At 40.7% G+C, this 17650-nt stretch overlaps 1 protein-coding gene across 3 annotated transcripts in view; it reads right to left on the reverse strand.

The window, feature by feature from the left end:
- Positions 1–17650, reverse strand: part of LOC114655440 (protein TANC1-like) — a 569281-nt gene that overhangs the window by 380609 nt on the left and 171022 nt on the right. The gene's annotated exons all lie outside the window — the stretch shown is intronic.

The raw sequence follows: 17650 nt of genomic DNA on the forward strand, positions 1-17650 counted from the left end.
CCCAAGTGTGTGGTCGTGAACGAATGCAAAAGTTTGGTGAACTTTTTGGTCGTAACCCGATTTGTACGTGGTCTGAGACATTTGTGACCTGAGGTTCCACTGTATTTGTCTGTATCCTCAACAGTCCTGAAATCACCAACCTGAAAGAAAAATTCAGACCTCGATCTGACACCACCCAGAGGATCAGCTTCCATGTAGGCATTATCATCTACCAGGGCAAAATTAAAAAAGCTCAGGCTAATATGGCAAAATCTTTAAAGTATTAAAGACATATTAATTAGGACTTTTCATACTTTGGAAAACATTTACTGTTACAAGTTAAATGTACTGCTTCATAATTATTTATTTTAGGTTTGACCTGTAATCAAAGAAGCATGTATGGTTGGCCTCATTTGTTCACACATTGTCACTGTCAATGTCAATGTCACACATTTATTGTACTGAAAGTTTTTCGTTAAAATTTCAAGCCCAGTATTTGACCTCAGGGGTTCATTTTTTTTTTAATACCTTTGTCTTTGTTTTTTCATCTTCTTGTGTTGTATTTGTTTATGACTGCACTAAGAGTAGTTTTGTAGTTTTTTTTTCCCAGTTTATTTTCTTTATACTTCCATTTTGATATTTTACTTCTGAGCATTACCTTATTATATCTTTTCAGTGCATCTCATGACAAAAATTTCCTTTTATATATTTTATTTACGCTTATAGTTTAAATATTACAATATAATCTTCAGCACCAATGTTTGTCACATACATAATATTTTGATAAGCCTAACTAAATTTGCTCCCTTTCCCCTTTAACTTTCTTATTCTCATTGTTGTGATTAAGTTTGTGTTACACTTTAACCTGGGATCCTCCTCTGGCTTATGTTTAAATTTCTTTTTTCTGTCTTTGTTTAATTTTCAGTATTGTTCATATTTTAAAGTTGTTTCTGTTAACATTATTCTGTCCATGTACTTTGTTTAGTGGATGTTTTTAAATTATTTCTGATTTATTTATTATTTAGTTTCTATGTGTGTGACTGTCCTCTGCTATCTTCCTGGTAGTTTGTGGGTGGATTCCCAAAGAGGCGGGGCCAAACTTACCTCACTGCTAAGGGACTGCCCCCCAACATTTAAAAGCAAACTATGTAAGAGAGACACTTACAGTTCACTGAATTCTCTTTGGAGGAGGATTGTGTGAGTGCTGCTATTTGTTAGTTTCTGATGTTTTGTTTCTATCATCAGATTATTCCCTTAGATTTTGTTTTGGGGTTTGTTAAATAAATCCCTAAAGTCTAACTCAATTTAGTCTAGCAAACCCTGCCTAGAACAGATGAATTGCTGGTTGGCAGTCATTTGTACAAATCTGTATTAGGAACCATTATTTACTCTCCTCTGTTCTATTTCACTTCTTGGTATCTGGATGTGACACATGCTGCGACTGCCCTCCTGCCAAGCTGTTCTTCTGCCCAAGGAAGAAGTAAGCTCAGATAATTCGTGTTGTGATCTAGGGGTCCCAAGCACTACAGAGGTCCAAAGCGCTTCCAATTATGCCCACTAGAGAGGGAATATCACCATCAAATCCAGTCCAATAACAAAAGCACACACTGAATCTTTATAAAATAAAACATTTATTCTTCACAAAAAGGATACCAATATATATCTGAACTGGAGGGGCACCAATGTATTGGGGAGGCATATGTGTAGGTTAGTCGAGGATTGTTTAAACTAGGGAATGGGGGGCAGGGAGTTTAAGACAGGCCAGGTTTAGATCTATACATGGAAGAACAAACAATGGTGTAGAAATAAAAATGCACAGTAATGTAAACTCTAAGCAAACATTTAAATGTAGAAGGAGTAACAATAGCTTGCTTTAATGCTACAAGTATCAAAAATAAGGTAAGTGAGTTGGAGTTGTATGTAGCAGAGCATAATTATGATATTAAAGCAATAACGGAAACCTGGTTAAATAACAAAGATGGAGATGAGTGTAATATAGAGGGATACACATTTTGTAAAAAGGATAGACAGAACAGAAAAGGAGGTGGGGTTGCTGTTTATGCCAAACAGGATTTAAATGTAAGTCCTCTTCAGTTGGATGATGAGCAACCATCTTAGTGAGGACCTGTGGCTTTGCCTGGAAAATATTAGGGAAAGAGGTCTTATTTTAGGAGTGTGTTATAGACCACCCAATTCAGACAGTAATTTCAACAAATATCTTTTTAGTAATATCAAAAAGGCAAGTTTACAGGGAGATATTATAGTTAAGGGGGACTTTAATTATCCAGATATTAACTGGGATAACCTTGCAGATGGAGGAGCACAAGAGCAGGAGTTTTTAGAAGTAATCAGTGACTGTTTTCTAACACAGCATGTTAAAGCACCAACACGGGGTGAAGCCTGTCTGGATTTAGTATTTTGTAATAATCAGGATAGAATTGAGGGTGTAGAGGTGATTGGACCACTAGGGTCATGTGACCATAATGTAATACAATTCTCAGTATTTTGTAAGAGTGCAGATGCAAAGACTAAAATTGTTAAGTTGAACTTTGGTAAGGCAAATTTTGAGCAGATGCGACAATGTCTAAGTAGGATACACTGGGATAAGCTTTTAAGTGTGGAGACAGTCAGGAGCAGTGGAACAGGTTTAAAAATGTTTTACATGTAATGCAGGACAGATACATACCTAAATTGGAATTAATAGGAAACTAAAAAAAACTCCACAGTGGATTAATAAAAATTTAAAAAAAGAAGTTGCAAAGGAAAAAACTGCTTTATAAGGCATATAAGACTAATGACTGCAAAGTGAATTGTAGAGCGTATGAGAACATGAGGGCAACCATTAAGAAGGATATCAGGGAGGCTAAAAGACAGTTGGAGAGGAATATAGCAGATAAGGTGAAAGAAGACCCTAACAGATTCTTTCAGTATTTTAGTAGTAACAGAACAGTCAAGGAGGAGGTCAAGTGCATCAGAAATAGCAAAGTGGAATTAAAAGATACAGACAATGAAATAGTGGATGCCCTAAACTTACATTTTTCTGAGGTGTTCACAAGTGAGCAAGTGGATAACCTCCCAGAGGTACTGAGGGATTTAGAAATTGTAGAGGGAGAAGTGCTGCTCAGAGTAAATAAGCTGAAATCAAACAAATCACCAGGACCCTCGTGTTCTTAAGGAGGATAGTGAGTACATACTGTATATAAACCCTTGACGCATATTTTTAGGAAGTCACTGCGCACTGGAGAGATTCTGAAGGACTGGACAATGGCAAATATCATCTCATTATATAAAAAGGGTGACAGGGCAGATCCTAACAACTATAGGCCAGTAAGCTTAACATACATCACAGGAAAATTAATGGAAGGAATTATTAAGGATAAGATTGAGCAACACATGGCAAGGACAGGAGTTGTTGTGAACAGTCAGCATGGGTTCAGAAGAGGGAGGTTGTGTTTTACTAACATGCTGGAATTCTATGAGGAGGCAAAAAAAGGATACGATCAAAGTGGAGCTTATGTTATTTTTTATCTGGACTTTCAGAACGCATTTGATAAGGTGTCACATGAGAGGTTGGGCATCAAATTAAAAGAAGTGGGAGTTCAGGGTGATTTTTTAGATGGGTGCAGAATTGGCTCAGACACGGGAAGCAGAGGGTGATGGTGCAAGGAACCGCACCAGAACTGGCCAATGTTAAGAATGGAGTTCCACAAGGGTCAGTGCTAGGGCCGCTGCTATTTTTAATAGATATAAATGATTTGGATAGGAATATACAGTAAATGACAAGCTGGTTAAGTTTGCAGATGATACCAAGATAGGTGGATTAGCAGATAATTTAGAGGCCGTTATATTATTACAGAAGGACTTGGATAGCATACAGGCTTGGGCAGATTTGTGGCAGATGAAATTTAATGTCAGTAAATGTAAAGTATTACACATAGGAAGTAAAAATGTTAGGTTTGAATACACAATGGGAGGTCTGAAAATCGAGAGTACAGCTTATGGGAAGGTTTTAGAAGTTGCAGTGGACTCTAAGCTGTCAACTTCCCAACAGTGTTCAGAAGCCATTAAGAAGGCTAACAGAATGTTAGGTTATATAGCACGGTGTTAGCACGGTGTGTGAAGTACAAGTCCAAGGAGGTTCTGCTCAACCTTTATAACACACTGGTGAGGCCTCATCTGGAGTACTGTGTGCAGTTTTGGTCTCCAGGCTACAAAAAGGACATAGCAGCACAAGAAAAGGTCCAGAGAAGAGCGACTAGGCTGATTCCAGGGGTACAGTGGTTGAATTATGAAGAAAGATTAAAAGAGCTGAGCCTATACAGTTTAAGCAAAAGAAGATTAAGAGCTGACATGATTGAAGTATTTAAAATTATGAAGGAAATTAGTACAGTGGATCGAGACTGTGACTTTAAAATGAGTTCATCAAGAACACAGGGACACAGTTGGAAACTTGTTAAGGGTAAATTTCGCACAAACATTAGGAAGTTTTTCTTTACACAAAGAACAATAGACAGTTGGAATAAGCTACCAAGTAGTGTGGTAGACAGTAAGACATTGGGGACTTTCAAAACTCAACTTGATGTTTTTTTGGAAGAAATAATTGGATAGGACTGGCATGCTTTGTTGGGCTGAATGGCCTGTTCTCATCTAGAGTGTTCTAATGTTCTAATATACATACTAGGGGTGTGCCCCTTGGCAGCATATGGTGGACCAACCTACCGTTAATAGCTCACTTTGCTCACTATTGATGCATAGTGGAGTTTTATTTTTTAAATGAAAAAAAGAAAACCCTTTTTACAATATTTCATACAGGAAGGACCCGGGACTCAAATTCATAATCTCCTTACAGTGACACAGTCGCGCTGTCTTTGCAACACTTGCAATTTAAAAGAAAGAAAACTTCAGACTGCTAACACACAATTCAACTACTACTGTTATTAGGGGAGCGGATGTATATAATGTATTTTTTTGACGTACTCATGTTAAATTGGTTGTATTGACATAAGAGTATAATTGTTGTATTCTCCTTCTACAGACAAAAAATGATATGTAAATGTATACTATATGACATATGATTTTGATGAAAAATGAGCACTGCATGAAAACATTGCACGATTTAGCTAATTTTTTAATATATACAGAGAGTATATATACAGACAGTCCCCAGGTTACGTACAAGATAGGGACTGTACGTTTGTTCTTAAATTGAATTTGTATATAATTCAGAACAGGTACGTTATTTTAATAAATGCTATTGCTAACCGACTGTAACCAACTGCTCTGCCAGTGAAAGATGGCGTTTCAAATCTTTCTGACCTTTTTATTATTTCTACTTTATTTTCCATGGTGATGGTTTTTCTCTTCTTTACTGGATCACCAGCACTTGCATCAGATTTGTGTTTCAGAGACATTATTGAAGGGTGAAGACAAAAGGTTAAGATGAGCTCTTCTGCAGAGCACTGTACATGCTATAACAGCAGGAAGGCACCAGTTGTACTGACGAGCGAAAACTTCCTGCTATGTACGTAACAGTACAAACAGGCTTGCTATTGAGAATGAATGGGAGCGGCGAGGGGCGGTTGACCACCCGTCCACCACACAATCACCTCCACTTGCATACAGTATGCTGCCTGCAGCGTTAGCCCACCAAGAGCAAAAAGGGTGCGGCCAAAGGCGGGTAGTGAATCGCCCACCACCGTCCCCATTTAACAGGCAGCCACCCAAGCCACACTACAATGCTGCCCCCTGCCGCCCCATTCACCCTCAATGACTTCCATTCAGCCACAACTGGGTCACCGCTTGCAGCATCACCAGCTGCCCACCGAGAACGAACGGGGCAGCCATTCGAGGGACACTGCAAGGCTGTGTGGTGGGCGGGCAGTGAAACGCCCCCCTCTGCCCCATCCAGCCTCCGTTCAGTCAGGAGCAGTAGCTGCAGTGGCGTGGTGGGCAAGCAAAGAACCGGCCCCCTCCACCCCATCAAGCCTCTGTCCTCCACACGAGCGCTTGCCACGCACCCAGCCACCCACCGAGAATGAATGGAGTGCAGCCCCCACTACCACATTTATCATCCGGAGCCGCCCGAGGGACACTACACTGCACAAGTGAAAAATGTCCAAATTGTGCCCAAAGTGTCAATATTTTGTGTGGCCACTGTTCTTTTCCAGCACTGCCTTAACTCTCTTGGGCATAGAGTTCACACGAGCTTCACAGGTTGTCACTGGAATCCTCTTCCACTCCTCCATGACGACATCACGGAGCTGGTGGATGTAAGAGACCTTGCGCTCCTCCACCTTCCATTTGAGGATGCCCCACAGATGCTCAATAGGGTTTAGGTCTGGAGACATGCTTGGCCAGTCCAGCACCTTTACCCTCAGTTTCTTTAGCAAGGCAGTGGTCATCTTGGAGGTGGGTTTGGGGTCGTTATCATGTTGGAATACTGCCCTGTGGCCAAGTTTCCGAAGGGAGGGGATCATGCTCTGCTTCAGTATGTCACAGTACATGTTGGAATTCATTCCCCAGTGCCGGCAGCACTCATGCAGCCCCAAACCATGACACTCCCATCACCAAGCTTGATTGTAGGCAAGACACACTTGTCTTTGTACTCCTCACCTGGTTGCCGCCACACACGCTTGACACCATCTGAACCAAATAAGTTTATCTTGGTCTCATCAGACCACAGTAATCCATGTCCTTAGTCTGCTTGTCTTCAGCAAACTGTTTGCGGGCTTTCTTGTGCATCATCTTTAGAAGAGGTTTCCTTCTGGGACGACAGCCATGCAGACCAATTTGATGCAGTGTGTGCCGTATGGTCTGAGCACTGACAGGCTGACCCCCCACCCCTTCAACCTTTGCAACAATACTGGCAGCACTCATACGTCTATTTTCAAAAGACAACCTCTGGATATGACGCTGAGCATGTGGACTCAACTTCTTTGGTCGACCAGGGCGAGGTCTGTTCTGAGTGGAACCTGTCCTGTTAAACCGCTGTATGGTCTTGGCCACCGTGCTGCAGCTCAGTTTCAGGGTGTTGGCAATCTTCTTATAGCCTACGCCATCTTTTTGTAGAGCAACAATTCTTTTTTTCAGATCCTCAAAGAGTTATTTGCCATGAGATGCCATGTTGAACTTCCAGTGACCAGTATGAGAGAGTATGAGAGCGATAACTCCAAACACATCTGCATTAACACATTAACACATCTGCTCCCCATTCACACCTGAGACCTTGTAACACTAACGAGTCACATGACACCTAGGAGGGAAAATGGCTAATTGTGCACAATTTGGACATTTTTCACTTAGGAGTGTACTCATTTTTGTTGCCAGCGGTTTAGACATTAATGGCTGTGTATTGAGTTATTTTGAGGAGACAGCAAATTTACACTGTTATACAAGATGTACACTGACTACTTTACATTGTATCAAAGTGTCATATCTTCAGTGTTGTCCCATGAAAAGATATAATCAAATATTTACAAAAATGTGAGGGGTGTACTTACTTTTATGAGATACTGTATATACTATATATATATATATATATATATATTATATATATATATAAATATATATATATATATATATATATATACATACACACACACACACACACACACACACACACACACACACATATATATATATATATATATATATATATATATATATATATATATATATATATATATATATACAAGACCAAAGGACAGCTGCTGTACAGGCTTTTAAATGTTTGTCGCACAGCAAGACATGCAGATCACACAGCAAGGCAGCAGCAGCTGCTGAAGAGGCTTTTAAATGATCGTCGCGTGAAGCACGCCCCCAGGGGTGGGGGTTGTGGGGTGGGCAAGTGAAGCGAGTAGGGTGTACGACCCCCTAGTGTGTGTGTATATATATATATATTTATTTAAACGGCTTCTGTTGAAAAGTCAAATTTCCCCCTTGGGACCAATAAACTTCTATCTATACAGTTTATCAGTCAATGTGAGAGCTGCATGGCTGCCACCGATCCATGCTCAAAGCGGCTCTAAGGAGCGAAACTCTTTTGTTTCTTTTTGAAAGGCCAGTCAGCATTATGCAAAATGAGGGTAAATGACAGAAGACTTCATGAAGCTTCTCACACTTGTCTACATTAGTAAATTGCTTAAAGATGCAGCACCTTGCTGTACCTGTGGCCTTTTGTTGACACAGTTTGGAGTGCCACATTACTTGTGGGGAAGGCCGTCAGTGTGAATTATCAGAATGGCAGACAGCATAACCAGAACAAATGAACAAAAAGCTTTGTTCATGTTTGGTGTTCATCCATAGTGACAACCACACGGCAGCTCCTTGTAGTCATATAACAGTACAGTATGAGGCCAGAATCCTTCATTTGGATAATGTAAAGGAAACTTTTGTTTTAATTTTGTATGTGAATCTTTCCCATCTAGCAGGATGGCATTCACTATTGTTGAAGAAAGCGGCCTAATATTCAATGAAAGTGACCTCTACAGACAAAGGAGACCGAGTACTGCAAACCATGAGAACAGACTCATGGCACCACAGCCACAAGCAAAAGAGAAAGTCAGGCAGTGGCTTTGAAAAGGGTTCAAATACCAACAGCAGACAAGAGCGTCAGGGTGAGAGGCTTGCTCAGCTTTGTGTGAATTTAGACTCAGTATCTACACTCTTAGAGAAAGTAAAAACAAAAGAGAAAGAAAAAAAGAGAGTAAGACATTAAAAAAATCAAAGAATATGGAAAAAGGAAAGAAATGAAAAGGGAAAGAACAGAACAAAAAGAGTGGCACAGGAAAGCAAAATAATGTAACATTCTAAAACCCATCCATCCATTACCCAACCCTTTATATACTAACTACAGGGTCACGGGGATCTGCCATTCTAAAACCCGTTTAATTTAATTTAAAGTTGCAGTGCCAGAGTACTGGGTGCAAAGCAGAATCAGACCCAGTCCATCACAGACCCCCACCATATCAAAACTAGCAGCACTAAATTGATTAACGATATAAGCAAACTTGGTAGTGCCAAGTCAACTGAACTCAAGATCACTTAACATTGCATGGTTGTATTCAACTCTACTGTATACAAGAAAAACATTTTTATGAAAACAGGCATTTCAGCCAAGCACACAGTAAGGACCTCATCAGCTCACTGCTCATATAGTAGTAGGACAAGTGACCTGTTTTCACTGCTAATTCACTTATTTTCCCTTCATTTTAATGGCCTTGTTTTTAATGATTCAGTCTTCTAAATTAATTCTTTCCTTCATTAAATGGCAGCCAAACAGGAATGAGATATAAAGTGAGCCAACAGATGACCAGCTAAATTGGGGTTTCAAACTCCAACCAATTTCACTCCAACCAGTTTCTAAATTAGAAGCCGATTCTTGTTGAAGATTAAACCCGTTACTTAATTCCATGGCTTGTTTGTGCTCTCATTCTGCCACAGTAGACATTTCCAAAACTGTTGATTTTCTGCTTTTCTAAGAACAGCATCAAATGTTTTTGGTGACCTGAATAGATCAACCTTACTGAGACCTTCACCTTTGTTTATTTTCAGATATACTGTTGTGACTGGCACAGGGTAGCTAGTCATGTGGCGGCTTGTTTTATGTCTCATTATTGTTTTGCTGCTAATTAAGGAAATAGAAACAACTAAGGGGTCTGAGTCAAATTAATTAAAACTAAGGCAAAGGAAATTAATTAGCAGCAAGATATGGAAGAAAGATGATCTGCTGTGGCAACCCCTAACAGGAGCAGCCGAAAGAAGAAGAAGAAGAAAAACTGGTCACTAATTAAGAAGAGGGTTAGAATTAGTGATGGGAAAATGAAGCCTTGTGAAGCTTTGAGGCTTACTTTCTATTTGTGCTGAAAAAGATTCAAAGCTTTGAAGCCTCAGCCCCAGTATGAACAGCGACATCTAGTGGTTAACTGAGGTCAAGGCAAGCTCTCAAGAGCGCAAGTGAAGCAGCACTAGCTGTTTCACTGTAATGTCACCAGTAAAAGGTAAGGAAAGCCTATGTTCATTTTATTCTGCTAATGTCCTTGTCCATTTATACTATTCAACTTTTGAACGCCGTTTCCGCTGTTAGTTGCCATCTGTCACCAAAGCTCTCCAAATCACTCTCTCCTTACAACCCAACACAGTTGAATGAGAATGATGCATTTTATATAGGCTACCTGTTTATTTAGCGCCAAAGCTGTCAAACCGATGAAACGCTGTCAAACCAATAAAGCGCGCTGTGAAGCACTTATGACGTTCGAAGCTTCAAACGCCACGGGTCACGTGACAGCAGTGTTTTTACACAAGCTCCGACACAATGATTCGACTCACTATGCTTCAGATTGACTGACACAAACTTTGACGCTTCTGTATCATTTTCCCATCTCTAGTAAGAATGAAAACCTGCAGCCACTGCGGCCCTCCATAAGCGGAGTTTGAAACCAATGGCTAAAATGTTTAATTTGAACTCCATAGATAAGCTGTGACTGTGAGCTTTGGAGTGGCTTCTCTAAACGTGGAAAGGAATGTAATACTGTCATCACCAACTGCCGGTCTGTAAATCTGTGTCTAAGAAATGTCACTGGCCTGCTTACTTACTACTGCTACTTCCAACATTATATATGCATATACATACAGAAATAATGTCTGCCTTACCTTAACCTATTATACAAATGTACTTCGGCTAGTCTCTATTAAAAAGTGTTTTATTCCAAATACAGTTGATTTAATTAATTAATCAAGAAGAGCCTGAAAAATCTGGTTTTCATTTTTCACATTAGAGATTTTTGTATTTATCACTTACATATCCATCCATTAATTGAACAATTTTAGGATTGTGGGGAGCCACAAGACTGGAAGCAACTCGCAGGACAAATTCATACACACTCACACTCATTCACGACGTGCCAATTCAGTGTCAACAAGCAGGTCTTTGGGAAATCTTGGACTAAAATCAGAATAGCTGTATTTATATATAAAAAACACACAGATACACGCATTCAGACACATGGAAAATTTGGCAAACTCCACAAAGATGTTGACAGATTTAAAACCAGCTGCTTGAGCCTGTGAGGTCGCAGAGCTAAACACTATGCCACTGGCTTGTCCCACTATAAAATGTGAAACGTTCAAGAGGGTTCAACATTTTTTATTACAGCAACTAATTCTGTCATATCTCCTCCAGATTTTCTGCAGAGCTTTTATGTCTTTTTTATGGACCTAATATACACAACGTATTCCAAATGTGGCCTCATAAGAGTGTTAACGCTTAAGCAGAGCCTCCTGTGACTTGTGCGCCACATCATTCAGGCAATCAACATCCTACAGCCTTCTCAAGCCCATCTGGATAAAGTCTAGTAGTGGAGACCCCCAAGTCTATTCCATAACGCCTTAAACCCTATATCGTGTAATTCAGTATGTACAGCTGCCCTAACCCAACATACAGACAGAGACACAAGTGTTGCACAGCACACATTTTTATTTCCATGGGGAAGTGCTTTTCTTCACTCCCCACAGCAGCACAATATAAACAAGTATAACACAGTCTTTCACCTCAAGTCATCCTCAGCAGCTTTGTCCTTCTTCTTCCTGACTCTGACAATTGAGTAGTGGTGGATGGCCCCCTTTGTACGACATTCCGGAAGGACTCCAGGTGTCCAACGACCTTCTTCAGGCAGCACTTTCGGGTGTGGCGGAAGTGCTGCCAAACAGGGCTCAGTAAACGTCCAGGTGCCCCCAGACAGTGGCCATGGTCCCCAGCAGGGTTGAGCTTCATGCTCCAAACCCGTGGCCCCACTGCAAGACAAAGGGGCTGCCCACTATAGGTCCAGGGTAGATAATATCCTGAAAAAACTCCCCTAACCAGTCCTTTCACTGTTGAGGCGTCCCAGCAGGGTAAGGGTCCCGGCCGTCCGCCACAATTTGTATACTGTCAAAATTCAATCCTCCTTCTCTTCCTAATAAGTATCAAGCCTTGAGCATTGGGAAAGCCCATGGAAACAAACAAGAAACTCCAAATGCCTCAGAGCTTCTCCCCTATCTTCACAGGTAAGACCAGTAACTGTCAAAATCCTGAATTCTGTTCAGGTCTATGCACCAGTGTTGATAATGCAGTGGTGATTTAGCCGTGTAGAACAAAAAGCAAAAAGAAGAGTGCCACAAAGACCATCTTTGCTTTTAATGAGTTCATTACTGAACCTTCTACAAAAGGGAATGAATTCTAGCAAAGTAAAGATGAAGTACAATTACTCACTGATAAGTAACCATTAAAATAGCCAAGCATAAAACAACAAACATAAAATGTCCATTTCAACCCGAGGTTTAGGATGGAAGAGTACAGCATGCCTCCCCCGCAACGCCTCCTCTGGAAGTCACAAATCAAAGTATAAGAATTAAATTCAACCAAGACGCTGCTGACCACTATGGCTCCAAACGGCCAGACCTAATCATTCAAGCTTTCCCCAGACATGTCACCGTCTCTAGTTTTTAAAGTAGGTCATTTCACAAGCAAAGATAAAGCTGGTTAAAGCTCTGGTGGTCCTCCATGTGCCTGGCTCTGCATGGGGCTCCACAAACAAATCAAAAGGACTGCTTTTAAAGTGTGTCTCCATGTAGCAAATGGATGCAGACGGGTGCGTGAGTTTATCTTTGTGATGGACTGCTCATAAAATTAAAAAGTGGGGATACAAAACTGGATGAATGGCTGAATGAAATGTTTCAACTGTGTGTTACCCAAGAGAGATGCTACACTAGGTGGGTCAGTTTGATGCAGAAAGCAGACAATGGTAAGGTCTCAAGATGGCTGGGGTTCTGCCCCATACTTCCATTTGTCTGCTGTATTCACTGCGGCCCCTCCTGTCTGTGTCTGTTGCTAGTATATGTCCATTATATATATATCGCATGATGTGAGGGTCAGGGAAATTAGAAGAGGTATGGCACTGCTCTAGCATTGGGTCTCTGCAGCAGTCACCATTTTTAGAGTCCCACTGTTCTTACCCTTTGATTTTCTTTTTTGCATTATGAGACACAAGGTGTCTGAGGACTATTGTGAGATGATACGAAAGTAACCAGAGGCCTCATTTATAAAACTTTGCAAGGATTCAAGTGTGAAAATATGCGCACACCAAATACAAAAACAGGAAAAATGTGTACGCCAAAAAAAATTTTCAGATTTAGAAAGCCTGGCATAACACATGATTTGTACGCAACTTACCGTCTCTAAATCACAATCACCTCATAAATGTGTGTGCAAGAACTCACCTCGAATGCCACCCGGAAACATTCATATATGGAGCAGGCTAATCATCCTCATTCATATGCAATCACAATGCTGCAGAACTTCAATGGCTGGTAGAGCAGCCTCCACCTGACACGCGGAGACCACATCCACTGCATTCAAGAGCATCTGGCTGCACTCCACAGCTGAGAGCGCAAGATTACGCGCAACAGTATAGCGCCTCTTCTCTGCATTCTGGGAGTCAGAGAAAGATGTAAAGTGCCAGTGTCTGAGCAGGTAGCCGCTATCACCTGGCACATGTCATGACATCTTTGCCATTACAATAAATAGTACCGGCCATATATAAAATAGAGGATTCAGTCAGTTACCTTAGCAGAAATCCATTCATCACATACAGCACTATCTTGTCTGTCAAAGCTACTTTGCCTCAAAATAAATGAATCATGGGTTTGACCCAGGCTAGCAAGCCACTACTACGTTTGTCAGGCTCATCTTGGCATCACAGATGACTTATGTATTAATGGAATGTCACTGCTCACAGTTAACAAAAACAGCTTCATTCTCACTAGGTACCCTTTTTGCAATAGGAGTTTGCTAAACTACTCTGTTTTGGCTTTGCAGTTTCTTTCGGATCTGTCTTTCTGGTTTCTGACTTGTGCCTGTCTTCCTGGCCACTCGCTTTCTTCATCCTTGCTGTCCATACACAGAGGCCTGGCCAACTCCTTACATAAGAATACCATGAACAAGTCATCATCACAAATTATACATGTAAGCAGTCAGTGGCTTGTGCCACATACAGTAAGACTTGCTATCAAGATGGGTTGTAAACCCGGGCTGGTGCCGACTTGCTTTTGATTGTGGGTTAACCTGAGAAGGTGACTCCAAGGTGCAGTCTGTTGTCATTAACTTTTCACACCCTGATGTTCTTTTTGCTATGTGTTTATTATACATGCACACAAACTTTAGGCAAAAGAATGCACATTGCAAAAACACTGGGTCATGTGGCTAACCAACAAATGATGACTACACCCTTGTCTCCAACTAAAGGTAATTATTTCTAATGTTACATTAGGAACTGTATCATAATTAAAAACATGGCACAAGTGGAACATTGTAGCAGATCTTTAAGAAAGGGAATGAGCGGAGAGAATTTTAGGCAAGATGTGAAGTCAAAGTTGCAATGATCACTAGCAGGGAGACAAGACTTGAGCCAAATTATCCAGAAAGCAGCAAAAGCAGAGAGAAGTAGAGCCACAAAATGACTGCTAGAATTGAACTAAAGCCAAAGCTCCTTTCTGTTCAAAAGTTACTTTCAATTAGACTTGACAGTAAGATCTGGAGAGTTTTAGGTGTGGCTACACTTCAGAACCTGCAAAATGGAAAAGTTCTGAAGAAAAACATGAAATGCTATCACAAAGTACTCCACCTACACAACATGATTAGGAAGATAAATATTATGAAGATAAATGACTGGTTTCTAAGCAATCTCTGGGGGCCTGCCTGAGAAGGTTTGAGGAGTGGGAGCAATAGGCCAAAACTGTCCAACTGTTAGAGCAGAAATCATCAGAGAGAGCACATGAGAAGGCATATCATAGAGACTTTACAGAGCAGCCATTGAGGGAGAGTCTCAAAGTTGAGATCCGGGCCTGGAACACAATTAAACAGCGTCAGTCCAGTGAAGGAAGACAACTGAGAAATTGGTACATCTGCAGCTACACACATAAAGGTTCACCCGCTGACATTTAATGGATAGATGACATAGAACTACAACATTACCACATATCAGCGCACAACTCAACATCTCTGCTGTGCATCTGACAACAGAGAGCTTGAGATCCCCACTGATGTGTCTTTGACACCAGCCACATAACTGCAACAGAAAAGCAGACCACAGTGCCATTTCAAAATGTTTGTGTGTCATTATAAAGGAGCTGAAAGGTGTCATTAGGAAGAGAAACATCAAAGCAAGGTCTATGATATGGAGCTAATGAGTTGTGTCAGCCTGGAGATGTCACCCACAGTATAAGCTGGCATTGCATCACTCAGGTGAGAGGCTCCAGTGCCTGCTGTGGAGGAGTCCATAAAAAAACAGCAAGCCTGCCACAGTCACACTTGAATTCCAACTAGCGTAGTGCCAGGATACAGTTGATGATAGACTTCTTAGGCGTAAAACTAGACTACTCCGTTCGCTGGTGGGTGGGCAAGTGATCACGGATACTATTGAGGATGACCTTAGCAAAGACTTTACCCAGCACCAAGAGCAGTGTTATCCCCCTTTAGTTTCCACAATCCAGACAATCAATCTTCCCTTTCCAGATAGGGACGACAAGTCCCGTTTTCCAGTCAGTTGGGATTATGCCAGTCTCCCAAATGGAAACAAAGATTGCTTGCAATGCCAGGAGGACAGCCTTACCACCAGCCTGGAGAAGTTCACCACAGATACCACAAATCCCTGCAGCCTTCTCTGCCCTCTGGTGGTTCACCACCTGTACGATCTCAGTGAGATTGGGTGCTTCACAGATAATTTGAGGATCAGCCTCAAGAACCGTGGACCCAGGGATGTCCAACATCCTAGCCGGAGGATCAGCTTTAAACAGCTGCTCAAAGTAGCCAGCCCAGAGGGTCACAGCTGCGGTGTCATCTGTAAGGACCGTTCTATCAGCTGCCGTAACTAACTAATGTATGGAGGCAGTTTATACTGAATTGTACATGTATACATTTTTTCTGTATTGTACCAGAAATGTATAACTTTAATGTATCTGTTTTGTTATTCAAGGAATTTATTGTGCTTTAAGTTAAGATGGTCAGAAAAGTTTTATAATTATAAAAAGAACAGAGACAGCACTAGATTGTACAGATACATACAGGATCAAAGCTTTTGAGCAGAGCCATCCATTACCAGGCTAAACACGAAGATCTTATCATGACAGATATGACTCTCGCTCTTTCATTTAACATAATAAAATAATAGCCTGTAACATTTAACTGCTAAAAAATCACAAGAGCGAAATGTTTGCTAGACAGAATCTTTGTAGGCATGACAGCAGACTTTAAATTTGAGTCCAAAGCTTAAAAACAGTATTGTAAGACTACCAATATATAAATATGGATATTGCACAAGCCCAACATAAACATATGCTGTTCCATTGTTCATGGGGGTTCATGTTGAAAACCTGAGTGGCTGGACCAGGCCCAGGGGATGCTCGCGTAACACCTGGCTGCAGCAGATAGATGGTCATTTCCGGAGGGTGGGACTTGATTGTGTGCCTGAATGGGGGGTTTGCCAACCCTTCGACTCATCTGGTCCTGGCCAGTGCCACCTGTTAACAACAGCATAGGTTCCAGAAATCACTTGCTATGGGTGTACAGAAGTGTTTGGTTTAATAAGAAAAAGTGAAGGTGAAAATGTATGAAAGAATAAATGTATCTTTTTTTTTTACATACTACTATTTTTGAAAATAATAGTAGTGTCCTCTATGCAGTGATCGCTTTGGTAAAAGCAGAAGGAAAATTCACATACATTGGAATAATTACTTTCGATATGAAAACTAGGACTAATAAAGGTTAAGCGTGTGCCCCGGGGTTTAGAACTACAATTGAAATGACACTCCTAATTCAAAACCTTCCACCAAAAGAAAAGATGAAATAAAACCAAACATGCCTAAGCCTAAAAAGAAGGCTTGGATTTGCTTAAGAATGCAATAGAAAAATGAAACAACTAACAGAAGAGACTTTCCCTGTAGATATTTAATATATATTTCAATATCCTCAATCATTTAATATTTATATAGGAATAAATTATTCACAGTAGAACTCTTATGATTCATACTCCATCAGCTAATATGGACACACTAGAGTTTCTAATCTTTGAGAATTTTTGAAACAATTATTTAAAATGAAACATAGCAATTGGTTTAAATTATTCATTAGAAAGATTTATGATGTGGCAGGAGAAAATATATAAGGGTGTATAGTACCAATTTGTATTTAGTTAAAGTCTAAAGAAACTTCCACAAAAAGCCTAATCCGAGTGCAAACTGAGCATATGTAGCATATACAGAGCCAAGTTGCTCAGCTGACAAAGAACCGTTAAAAAGAGACACTGAAACATGGAGACAGTGGACAGGAAAAAAGCTTGACTGGACCAGTTTGCAGAAAAGGTGGCCACAATGACAGCTGAGGCTTCTCCACATGCTAGTGTGAACTGACAGAGGTGGCTGCTAGGCTGTGCAAGAAGGAAATTTCCTGATGCGCATCAGGTTTCTTGAGTAGCCACTGAGGATAACCACTGAGCCAGCTCAGTTCCTATGAGCAGGCAGACAGCAGCTAAAGGAATGAAACCTGAAGCACAAGGGGTCCTACTGTTTACTATAATGACTGATAGACCAGTGGTACTTATTACTTCTTGTTCTTTTAAACAAGAAAAAGTATGCAGTGGTA

This window comes from Erpetoichthys calabaricus, chromosome 8 (genome assembly GCF_900747795.2).
Source record: "Erpetoichthys calabaricus chromosome 8, fErpCal1.3, whole genome shotgun sequence".
Classification (NCBI taxonomy): domain Eukaryota; kingdom Metazoa; phylum Chordata; class Cladistia; order Polypteriformes; family Polypteridae; genus Erpetoichthys; species Erpetoichthys calabaricus.